This window comes from Euprymna scolopes, chromosome 19 (genome assembly GCF_053919585.1).
Source record: "Euprymna scolopes isolate OS-2025 chromosome 19, ASM5391958v1, whole genome shotgun sequence".
Taxonomy (NCBI): Eukaryota; Metazoa; Mollusca; class Cephalopoda; order Sepiida; family Sepiolidae; genus Euprymna; species Euprymna scolopes.
In genome coordinates, this window is record NC_136500.1 from 135,304,978 (window position 1) to 135,318,416 (window position 13,439).

General features: G+C 33.6%; 1 protein-coding gene across 2 annotated transcripts in view; it reads right to left on the bottom strand.

Moving 5' to 3' along the window:
* The window catches only part of LOC145239991 (cardioacceleratory peptide receptor-like), a 949,161-nt gene extending 939,775 nt beyond the window's left edge, over positions 1 to 9,386 (bottom strand). The window contains exon 1 of one of the 2 annotated variants that reach the window (XM_080103573.1): positions 8,987 to 9,386. The gene's annotated coding sequence lies outside the window, so the exon portion shown is untranslated. The remainder of the gene's footprint in view (positions 1 to 8,986) is intronic. The other variant, XM_080103574.1, reaches the window with a different exon arrangement.
* Positions 9,387 to 13,439: the final 4,053 nt, after the last annotated feature.

The following is a 13,439-nucleotide window of genomic DNA, read 5'->3' on the forward strand; positions in this document are numbered from 1 at the left end:
ATCGAAAGCATGGATAATAGAATACATGAGAATGTACAAAATGTCAGTTCATATAACAAATTTGAAAGAAAATGCAATGAGAACATAGAGACTTGAACTGACGGCTGATGGAAAAAAAACATAAATAAAATTCAAATACAATGAGGGATCCTCAAAGGTGATTCGCTATCACCATTACTGGTCATTATATCCAGGATGCCCCTGAACAGCATCCTAAGAAAATGCGGAGCCGTATACAAGTTTATTAAAACAAAAGAAAGAATAGAACATCCTAATGTACATGGATGATCGGAAACTGTTGGCAGAACTAGAAACACAGATGAACATGACCAGAATATTTAGCCAGGATATGCAAATGGGGTTTGCCATGGAAAAGTGCGCCCGGCTGACCATGAGAAGGGAAACACTAGAAGCAACAGAACATATAGTCGTGTCAAATCAAACAGAAATGAGGTTAACATGATGGCTACAAATTCTTGGCCAAGCAGACGCCATTAAAACAACGGAAATGAAAAAGAAAATGGGAAAGGAATACCTCAGAAGAACAAGAAAACTTCTCGAAAGTAAACTCGTCGAAACCTAATTAAAGAAATAAGCAGGTTGGCAGATTGACTTATAATATACTCTGGACCGTTAATAATCTGGACGAAATAAGAACTAAGGATCTCGACCAGCGGACCAGTAACCTAAAGACAATGCACAATCCACTACACCCGACTAAAATTGCGATTACGGACGGTTCAACGCTTGAAGGCACAGCTCAAGAAAGTTCTTGCCACGGTTATGGTCTTTGGTGTGGTTTCCAGAGGGAGCCACATCATACTACTTAACATTTTCAAATTTGGCTTGAACTTCAACACCAAAGTGTACCTGGATATGCTGAAGAGTGTGGTGATCTTTTAACGCAATGAGATGGTCGCTGGTTGACCCTGAGTTTCGCAGCAGGACTTTGCGCTTACCCATAATCCAAAGAGACTCAGTCTTGGCTTTACAAGGAGTGCTACGACTTTGTATCTTTCTCTCACAGCCTTCCTTCTCCTCAGACTTCAAACTATTGGACTACTTCGCTTTGTTATAAGTTGAGAATACTACAAATATTATCTTCAAGTCACGGACTCATACGAGGCAGTGATTGGGGTTGAAGGCGGCTACATTGATTGATGTCAGCGCTACTACATAATCAAGTAAGCTTAATTATTCTTTTTGATAAAAGTTTTAAAAAAATTATATTGTTTTCTTTGGGACGAAAAATGTATCGTTCCACCCGATATTTCTATATAAATAAAATGAACTCATTTTTCCCCTCCGACTTTGACGTTTATAGGACTGCACCTGTATACATCTGGTGCAGCCGTATCATTCACAAACTGAATCACGACATCTGCCGTATGTTATAGGGTTATTACATATCCAGTATCTCGCTGATTAGAGTTTCCTATATTCTGTCTGGTGAGAGTCCACTGTAAAAATCGGTTACATTTAATGGAAGTAGTAAAGTAAACTCTCTCTACCAAATTCATCCTACCACCGCCACTCACTTACACCGTTCCAGACCGTTCACAGGAGACATTTAAAATCGACCACCGGTTAGAATTTATCTAAAAACTGGACTGGACTTACGCTGAAACGAACCACGCTTACTTTGCCATTAGTTAGCATAAAACATAAACACAATTTATAAAGCATTTATTATAATAAAATTAGATTCAAACAGAACACAATCCGTTACCTGGAATTGAATTCACAATTACATTACTTCGATTTCGTTATAACCCGCGTGGTTAGAGTTTGAGTTTAATGAAAACCTGAATTGACATTTACGTGAAACGCACCAAACTTACTTACACAAACACAACTTCCGTTTCGCTCTTTCCTTACGTGCTTTTTTTCTTTCTTTCTTTCTTTCTACCTTTCGTTGTCTTTTTGCTTTATGAGTGATGGTGGTGGGGGTACTTCCCTATGTTTATCTTTCTTTCCATATTTCACTTTTGTAAAGCTATTTCTTACCAAACTTCCTTCATAATCTTTCCTTTCCGTCTTTCCTTCTTTCTTTCTTTTCTTTCCATTTTCTGCTCTTTCCATTGTTAAAACGAAACGAAACAACCTGATATTCCAGGTTTTACTTACACTCTATCACTCTACGACTATTACTTGTGTATCCAACTCTACTTGTGCCCACGTTCCTTTACTTTTTCACCGTACCACTTACCAGACGACATTCACGTACATGGACTTCCCTTTCTGTTCTTTTTCTTGGGGGCCCGTTTACGTTACTACACGTTAGCCATGGATCGGGCGATCGCTGTCAGGCGTCACGATAATACGACTTCTTTCTTTTTTATTTTTTACTTTTATTAAAAAGTATAAAAACCAATTGAAAATACTTACAAACATAAAGTAAACTGATTCATGTAAGTAAAAAAAAAGTACCATTTATTGCCTTTGGTAATAATTATTTATTGCTTATTTGTTTTGTTTTTCACCTTTTTTTTCGACTAACCATTCTTAAATCTCACTAAAAATCGATTTTTCCAACTACATTTGAGGTGGGGGGGGGTATTCCAACCTCCGAAGGGGGTTTGTATTACTGTACACATAGATTCGAAAAAGTTGTAAAAAAAAACAATTGTATAACAAATAACTGTAATCAAAGGCAAGATAAATTACTTTTTCTGCCAAACTGGATATATTTTTCGTGTTTTTATTCAATGTGACATATTTATTCAGCTCGAAAACCATACAGTGTTTACCGATGTATTCGAAAAATTCAAGATGGCGTCTCACACCCTCTTTAACACCGTAAGTTTGGAAAAAGGTGTTATAAATAAAAAAACAATACAAAATACTATTAAAAACACGCCGAATATATGTCAACCTATGTCACATTAACATGTATTGAGCGAGTTTTTAACAGTATTTTATTAGGTTTTTTTATTTATAACATCTTTTCCCAAACTTACCGTGTTAAAGAGAGAATCAGACTACATCTTGAATGTTCCAATACATCGGTAAACACTATATAGTTTTTGAGCTGAATAAACATGTTACATTTAATAAAAACACGAAAAATATATCAATTTAGGTAGAAGAGTAACTTATCTTACCTTTGATAACATTTATTTGTTATATATTTTTTGACAACTTTTGCGAATCTATGTGTACAGTAAGACAAACCCATAGTGAGAAAACACGGAACATTAGGGAGTTTTTTTTGGGGGGAGAATTAGCGATTTGGGAAAATTTCAGACGATTAGCGATTATTTCCCTTTCGTTATAAACTTTTTTTTTTTAATTCCTTTGTTTAATAAATATTTTGTGCGGTTTGTATTACTCTACACATAGATTCGAAAAATTTGTCCAAAAAGAAATATATAACAAATAAATGTTATCAAAGGCAAGATAAGTTACTTTTCTACTAAACTGGATATATTTTTCGTGTTTTTATTCAATGTAACATGTTTATTCAGCTCGAAAACCATACAGTGTTTACCGATGTATTGGAACATTCCAGATGGCGTCTGATTCTCTCTTTAACACGGTCAGTGTGGGAAAAGATGTTATGAATTTTGTATTGTTTTTTATTTATAACACCTTTTTCCATACTTACGGTGTTAAAGAGGGTGTGAGACGCCATCTTGAATTTTCGAACAGATCGGTAAACACTGTATGGTTTTCGAGCTGAATAAATATGTTACATTGAACAAAAACACGAAAAATATATATATATCCAGTTTGGCAGAAAAGTAACTTATCTTGGCTTTGATAACATTTATTTGTTATATATTTGTTTTTTTGTTTTTTGACAACTTTTTCGAATCTATGTGTACAGTAATACAGACACCCGTTTTGTGTTTTATATACATAAAGTACAATTGTTGAATGTTACTGTTTTGATTATATTCGTTGGGGGGGACAATTAAAAAATTAACAAAGATTAAAATGAAGCGAAATTTAAGTTTCCTGTTAAAAAAAAATAAATAATTTGTACATTCTCTTGAAAAAAAAGAATCAAACTTTTCTCTACTTTCACATGTGTTCCATTTTAACAAACTGAGCCACAGCAACGCGTGGCCGGGTACAGTTAGTATTAAATGAAATAATGAAATACCGTAAGATTACGGATTGCTTAATACTATGAACAGAAAGTCCACATATACATGTGGGTGGATGAGCGTGTGTTTAAATATTGTCATCCACAAACGCGTGGTTTATCTTATCAGTGTTTGTTTACACTATTAATGCTTAACCTCGGGACACGCCCTTTGGAATTTCGATCACCACTGACTCTGAAATCAAACGGGATTGCTATCGCGATCAACTTCCATGCTGACATTATGCATTTATCTCAAAGAAGTCTTTCGTCTCAAAGTCAATGAAGCATCACATAGCAAATTTAATCGAATAGAATGACGAAATATCAATATATATATGTGTGTGTGTGTCTGTGTGTGGGGTGGGGTGTATGTAAGTATGCGTGTATGTATGTATGTATGTATATATATATATATATATATATATATATAATGCGTGTGTGTCTGTGTGTTTTATGAGTCTGTGATTATATATATATGTATATGTATAAACCAACACCGACACCGACCCGACACACACACACACACACACACACACACACACACACACACACACACACACATATATATATATATATATATATATATCAGGCATACGCCTGATGAATCCTAGCGTGGATGAAACGCGGAATTGTATTTAAACTTACTATATATATATATATATATATATATATATATATATATATATATATATATATATATATATATATATATATATATATATATGCAGCGAAGGTGATACATAGATTTGATTTGATAAGAAATCTCATCACAAATCAATTTATTCAAATTGAATAACAATATATACATATATATATATCGCTACACACAAATGTAGATGTTTATATATATATATATATATATATCGATGTACTCATATGTATATATATATATGTGTATATATATACATATATATATATGTATATATATATGTATTGAGAGAGCGAGACATAGAGAAAGTGTGGCAGATAGATAAATTTATATTAGGTGAAGTTTCTTATCGCCTAACAATTTAGTCGACGAGAAAAACAAGATTACAATATGTATACATCTATGCAGATATACATAGGTATAGATATAAATATATGTACATATGTATGTAAGAAATGAAAAAAATGACAAAACAGAGAAAAACAGAAAAATAGATAGATAGATAGATAGATAGAGGGAGAGCGAGAGAGAGAGAGAGAGAGAGAGAGAGATTTCCCTGCATAAAGAATTCGATCCGAGACCAATTTACTTAACTTAAATTACGAGACATGTAATATGTATCCGGAGAGAGAGAAAGAGAAAGAGAGAGAGAGAGAGAAGGAGAGGAACAAATAGCAGAGGGGAGATAGATAATCAGAGTCATTTTATTACAGGTAGAATCTAATATCACATAACATGCTCAAATAATAAGATATCGGTGCCTATATACATATGTGCATATTTATATATATACATATATGTATGTATATATATATATATGTATGTATATATATATATATAGAGAGAGAGAGAGAGAAAGAGAGAGATAGCGTGAGAGAGACAGAGGGGAAGAGAGAGAAAGAAAGATAGTGAGAGTCAATAAAATGAAAGACGGGAAAAGAAAAACAAAGAGGACAGTATAGTAATTTAATGATATGATTTTCTGAAGGATCTCATCTCATATTAATTTACTCAAATGAAATATGTATCAAATTATGAAACGTCATAAAAGCAAATCGTCAATTATTGGAAAACACTTAACAAACGATTTCTAAATAGATTATTGAAAAAAGTCATATCGCATAACTTATTCATAACTAGCTTGCACCACTTAATATGATATTGCCCTCAAGGTGGTTTAATTGTCCGAAACATCAGTTCGAAGGAGTTTGCACAATTTCAAAAAGGCATGTCATTTATTTCAAATATATAGTAGATATTTTCCTCTCTCGTTGAGACCACACAACCATTACTTTATATTTCATTTCGATACTTTTTGTGACAAAGAGCGGAGTACCGTTTGAAATATATAAATAAAATATTAAAAACAACGTGTAACATCCTCTCTATGCTTCAAAACATCTTATAAGCTTTAAATCACTATATATATATATATATATATATATATATATATATATATATATATATATATAGTGGAAATGGTAATTAATAAAAACTGAAGAAAGTGCTCAATATAGTTGTTGAGCAAATCCCTATGCCCTCAGCCACACTAGAAATGAACTTCCCAGATCCTCCCCTACAAGTTCCTTAAACCCCAAAACTAAAACATTACCGACATACCAAGCGCCCCTCCCACCTTCCTCTCTTTCTTCCGCGTTCCTCGCACCACCCCCCGACCTCATTCACTCTTTCACTCTTTCATAATAACGAACATTTCTGTAAAAGTCTGAGGAAGCTACAGACGGCCAAAAAAAAAATAACGGCCGCCTAGCTGAAACAATAATGATACTTAACAGAAAGATAGGCTAATAAAAAATAAAACGTATATATATATATATATATATATATATATATATATATATATATATATATATATACATATATATATATATATATATATACATGGGCAGGGACTACATAAAACTTCAACTGCCTTGACAGAGTTCAAAATAGAATTCGTAGCCTCGTAGGGGGGATGCCCTTTTGACTTATCTACAACCTCTTTCTCAGAGAAGAGATGTTGCGAGCGCGTCTCTGTTTTATCGTTATTTTCATGGCAAGTTCTCTCGCCTGAGCTTCAACCTATGGTTCGCCCTCGCTAAACATTCACGGGAAACACTCGTCTTGCTGAAACATATCAATAATTTTCCCCACTCTTTTTTTGTGTCTTAACGTAAACGTAGATTTCATTAACAAAGTTTCTTTCTAAGAACTGAACATCTGTGGAACTCTATTCCGTTTATTTGCTTCCCAGCTGACTACAATATGGTCGTCTTCAAGTCCAACGTAAACAAGTTCTTGATGAGACGTTTCCCTAACGTAATCCAGTTTATCAAATTTACACTAAAAACGATTACTATGGTATTGTCCCATTGAGTACTGTCCACTCTTTAACCTTTATCCTCGAGTGGCCTCTGGGGCTTGATAGCTGGTGACTCACATGAAATACATATTAGCAGGAGACACAAAGTTGCCGAAGATTTAATGAATAATTCACCCTCCCATAATGTTACAATCTGTTAAATCGTCCATTTTTTTATGAAATCGATTAATCGCCTGCTCTAAATCGGGACCACCCGAAGTACATCGGCGAGAAGTTTCACATTCTTCGCCGCAATGACAGACCATAATACATTAAAATCTATATTGCACTGCAGAGAACCTACTCCTTTTAAAATAAAATTAAATAAAAATAGTGTTATATATAATGGCATGAATTAAAAGTTAAAATGCAAATGTCAAGGGTCATGGTCTCATCGTTCTCTAAAAAGAAATATTCATTTAGAACGCGCCTCTTTATATTGTATATTGTAAATAATAATAAAAATGACAAGAACTATCGATTCTTTCTACCGAGTCTTTCTGCTTGTCTGCTAATAATACTTCTCAAATTACTAAACTTTTGTCAAAATATCCTGTTCTTTCTTTTATGGATTTTGTTTCTATTATCGATTATCCATATTTATAGAAGACATTCTAATACACAACCTATCTAAGACCACTGCCAGGTAAATAAGGTACATTTGTGTAAATTTAAAAAAAAAACGGCCTTGATGTTTAGACGTTCACAGGAAACGAACTCCCTCCACACAACACATTCACACGCACGCACACACACATATATATATATACGTGTGTATATATATATATATATATATATATATATATATATTTTATACGCTTTATTTGTTTTTACATGAGAAGCAATATCTTGCTACACGGTCATGAACATGTTTCGGTCAGCTAGTATCAGTAAGTTTGCAATCGTATAGCCCGTATAGCCTGAAAAGGTGGCTAGTTGCTGGTAACTAGCTGAGCGAAACATGTTCATGACTGTGTAGCAACATGTTACTACTTATGTAGAAACAAATAAAAAGCATATCCTGCTCTACTCTGGTAATGAGCACTCTTGTATGCCCCTTGGTAAACTTTATTGGTTACTTAACCTAAATAGACCTAAAGAGATTTTCTTTGGTCCCAAATCAGAGCCTGTGTTAATGTATCGTGTAACCCGGATATAAGAACCCCAGATATAAGGGTAAACCAGATATAAGAGAGTTGTAGGGACCGGATAAGAAATCTCTTATATCCGGGTTACACGGTATATATATATTTATATATATATATATATATATATATATATATTCAACTGTATCTATCAACTTGTTTGTTTATTGAATAGGTTTTGTAAATTGGAAATAAATAACCGGCTGTATATGGCTTATTCAAGCTACTATTCTCATCCTAAATTTTATAGTCACAACGTTTTGTAAATTAAATCATTATACAAATTGAATTAAAACGTTTGAAATATAAAACGAAAATCTTAAAAGTAATCGACACAATTATAAATTACTAGTATACATCTAAAATAAAATATAAAACTTTATCTAAAAGAACTACTTGTACCCCTCTAAAATATCAAGATTTGCTTAAAAAGTTTTCAACGTTCATCTATAAAGCCTTTTAAACTTTTATAAAGTTAAGAATTAAATAAGACCACTTCTTATATTGTAAATAATAATAATAACAATGACAAACAAGATGTTAAATTAAATAACGGCGAATGCTTTGTTATGATGTAACGCTGCAGGATAGATAACGCGAAAGACAACGAAATCCGCAACAACAAATGAAGTATGAAGAAACATTACAAAGCTGAAATAACTTTTATAAACACACACACACAAAAAAACAGTTACAAAGAAATGGGGAAAAAAAAGTTAGTAAATTATTTGTCTTACCTTACTTGTTCGTAATTTTAAAGCATCCGTATTTTTGCGCGTGAACTTCTAATATTTTAAATAATTCCGTTTCATAATATTGCAGGCAAGGCGCATGTATTTGCGTTTAAGAAATTGTTTCCTCATAAGTGCTGTGACAACGGCACTACCACGGTTGCACCAGCAGTAGCAGCAGTAGCGGCTGCAAGCGAGGGAGCGAGAGAGACAGTACAAAGAATGAAATAATCAGAGAGAAAGAGAGAGAGAGAGAGAGAGAGAGAGTGGGGGGGGGGGGGTGAAGCCAACCTGCATTTCGCTTTTTCCCCGTATTAGCACCGGGTTCTTTTATTTTTGCCGTTTGTGAAGCTGTCGCAACTTTCAGAATTTCCGCGTATTTACTTTTCAATAATCCCTCCTCTCTTTCTTTCCTTCTCTCTCTCTCTCCGTTTTCTCCCCGTCTCTCTATCTCGAGTTGACTATTGTATATTGTATATTTTACTGCGTATCTATAACTCTACTCTATATATAAAAATAATTTTTTCTGTATGTGTGTGTGTGGGGGGGGGGTGTTCGTTCCCTATGGACTCGCAAAACATTGGGCCGATTTTTATGAACATTTCACACGATAATACTTTATATGTCTGGCAGTGTTCCTAGACATGTTTTTTTTTTTTTAAATTGGAATGGCTTCAATAAGTTTCGATAATTGATAATCAAAGTAAACCGAAGAAAGAAAGAACAGGCAAGTTTGACTTAAATAAACACCTTACACAAATTAACCTTACAAGTGTATTTGCGAAAGTTTTATTACCACCCAAGCCGAAAGGCACGTTATTTAATATGAGAGGGGCGCACCCGAAATCAATGTTTCTGTTTAAAGCAGAATGTATTCATGATACCTGACTTATTCATTTTAAACTAAAATTTAAGCAAGTATTATCGCACAAGCAGTAAGGGCAGGCATATAAAATCACCAGTAGGTTCTTTTATATGACAGGGTCCCATTCGAAATGAACGATTCTGTTTATAGGGCAACTGAACAATGATAGTTAACTTTTCTATTTTTAAACTTTAATACAAGTTATTATATATGTTAAATAACTTATAAAATCAACAGTAGGTTCTCTACAGTGCAATATCGATTGCAATATATTGCGAACTAAGTCATCCCAGAGTGGTTTGTAAAGTTCTCTACCTGTTCCCCACGACTATAGTAGTCAATCAATGTATTTAATTGAAAAATGGGCGAGTGTAAAATCCAATCCCAGGCAATGTCTGGCCTCTCTGCTAGTATTCTATACATACGCCTATCCGTGAAATGAATAATACTAGAAAAGTCTATGTCGCCATGAATTCGAAGCTAAGAACAGATACCGCGGTTTGATCCTTACCTGCACGCCGAAAGTCTTTTATATCTTTCTATAAATGTATCAATCCATTTATTATTCTTTATGTATAAGGTTTACTATTCAAATGTTGTATTACTTTGACGTGTGTTTACGTTGAAATGTTAGTACCTTTCTCACGTTCCCTCTTGTCTACGAATTAAAAACAATATATTTAATTAGTGCTTGATGTATCGATCTATTTACTCATTAAATTCAACTTTTTCGAAATTCGGATCTTTTCTCGAAATATTCAATAAAGTGTTATTAAAATGCTGACGGTATTTTTACAAACACATCGATAATACATCCATTAATTAATTTACACGTTCTAAAAATCCGAAATAAGCATCTCAAGATAATAAATAACATGCGTGTTCCTGTCGTCCCATATCCTTTTTTTTACATGGAGGTCACCACTTATCAAGGCCAGGAAGCCACTCACGGATAAGGGTTATTGCGTGTACAGTTATCAATGAGATAGTATTGTAGTAATCATTAGTATTGGAGGTTTGATAGAGTGGCTTACTGAAGGGGGCGGTTTGTAAGGAATTTGTTTTTATGTTGGACTTGAAGACATCCAAGTTGTAATCAGGTGGGAAACGGGCAAAAGGAAGAGAGTTCCACAGGCGTGCACTTCTAAGAAAGAAACTTTGTTCATGGAATCTATGTTTTGATTTAGGCACAGATAAAGAGTGGGGAATATTATTGACAGAAGTTTCAGCCAGACGGGTGTTTCTCGTGAAAGATTGGCGAAGGGGGACGAGGGATTGGAGCTCAGACGAGCACTTGCCATGGAAATAACGATAAAACAAAGAGTCCGTTTCTTTCCTTCTCTGGGAGTATTGATTCTCTATTTGTTTTAATATAAATTCCTATAATTATACTAAGAGTAAATTATTCAACGATTGCCCCTCTAAATTATCGATATACTAGAAAATCGCCCGGCATTTCCCGGTCTTAAAATACGTATAAATATTACATTGTAATTATTGTAGATTTTTTTTTTATTATAAACAAAAATACCGTAGGTAATAAATGTAATGTTCGATTCTTTTTCAAAAAAAAATGTAGCAAAAAAAAAAAAAAATGAAAGAAACTGAGACGTGCATGCGAGTATTGTTTTTTGGGTTTTTTTTTTTTTTAAAGAGTCCACCTTTTCTAAGTGTAATAAAGAAAATACTCGAGCTGAGATCGTAACCAAAATCTAAAAACAGTGAGTTAGATACAACGTGCTTGACATGGTCTTTAAAAATTGCTTTCGAACCTACTTATCTTTAACATAAGTAAATTGTCATGTTCCACGACCGCGTATGCGCACTCGTCAATTTTTACCCCTTAGCAGAACATTTTTTGAATGAAAACCGTATTTTACACGTCTGAATAACGATATACCAAATGTCAAGTATGCATATCAAAAATTTGTTGAGTATATAGGTAGAGAAATGTTGTGACACGCACATTCTCACTTTTATAGATATATATATATATGTAGATATTTTAATCGAGAAAACTCTGTGCTCAGATATTGTTAGATAATAGCCGCGTAGAAGCATTGCCTGTTATTTTTATCTATCTACCTATTGATCTATCTATCTATTGATTTATCTATCACTTTATCTATTTATTATCTATCTGTTAATCTATCTGTTTATCTGTCTAGCGATGATTAGAAACAACCTTTGAATCATCGCGTTTTCACAGGTTATCAAACATTGTCAAACTCTGTAGCCGGTCAGTTTGCACCGGAAAGTATCTGAACGGGACGGACATGGCGTGCCAAGTGTCACGTGTTCGCAAGCATAGTGTTGATTTAGGTTAGAGATGTTGAGAAGGACGGATAAACGGAACGGAGACATAGAAAATCCCACAAACCGAGAGTCCATCGATCACTCTCCTTCTACTTTGAGGAATACCTGGGAGCGAATAAAATATATAAACATCTACAACATTATGGTCTATCTCTTGTAAAGCATTTTACTTAAAACAGGTCAGACCCCAAGAGATGTTTAAAGAAACCCCAAGAAGCGACTAATAGCAGAAACAGGTATGTCGTCATGTATTTATGTATGTATATATATATATATATATATATATATATATATATATATATATATATATATGTGGGTGGGTGTGTGGGTGGATGTGTGTGTGCGTGCGTGTTGACACGCAAGCACGCACCTATAATATTAGATGTGTTCCGGACCGTAAAGATAGACATTTAAGATGAGAAAAAGTCTGTGATACCACAAACACAACGTGCACACCTTTACATATGACCCGTTAATGAAAGAAGAAAAATATAAACGATTTAGATCACAACACACAGTAATATAACATATGTTATTTTGGTCTCTAAATCACAATATAAATCAGCTCTGGGATATAGTTATATTTTGAAAAAAAAAAACATTTTAATTTACAACGTAGTTTGTCACTAATTCGGTGACATATTTCTTACATTTTTTCTATCTATAACTTTTACCCTCTATTACTGTATTTTTAGTTTACCAACACCACTTTATATGTCGTCTGTCAGCCTCAGTCTTTCAAAGAGAGTAAAAGAGAGAGATAGAGAAGTCTATAAATAATTTAATGTAATAAAGAAAGGGGAAAACAAAAAGATGTAAACTAGTTTCCTATAAATATGTTTGTATAAGTTTAAACGTTATTTTTAAATGCATATTTAATGAGTTGTCTTTTTCTGTAAGAAAAAAAAACGTGAGGTTCTTTCTCCTTTTCAAATTAAAAAACTGAATTAAATTTGGAGACCAATTCTTGTGAATCCTCAATTATAAAGCCTTTTAAGAACATTCAAGTATTATGAAGCCCTTTAAGAATATTCAAGTATTATAAAGCCTTTTAAGAATACTGAAGTATGGACACTGTCTGCGGAATTATAAATAACTCAGTCAATTGTCGTCTATACAATGTCTACTATTTCTACTCGTACGAACACTCTAGATTGTCATTGTATTCGCCTGAATTCGACGTTTAATAGTTCTTTATTTCCGTCATTCCCGTGCCATTTATTTGGTGCCCTGAGGTAGAGGCTTAGAAAATGGAGAAAAATATGAGTTCGTGGCTTA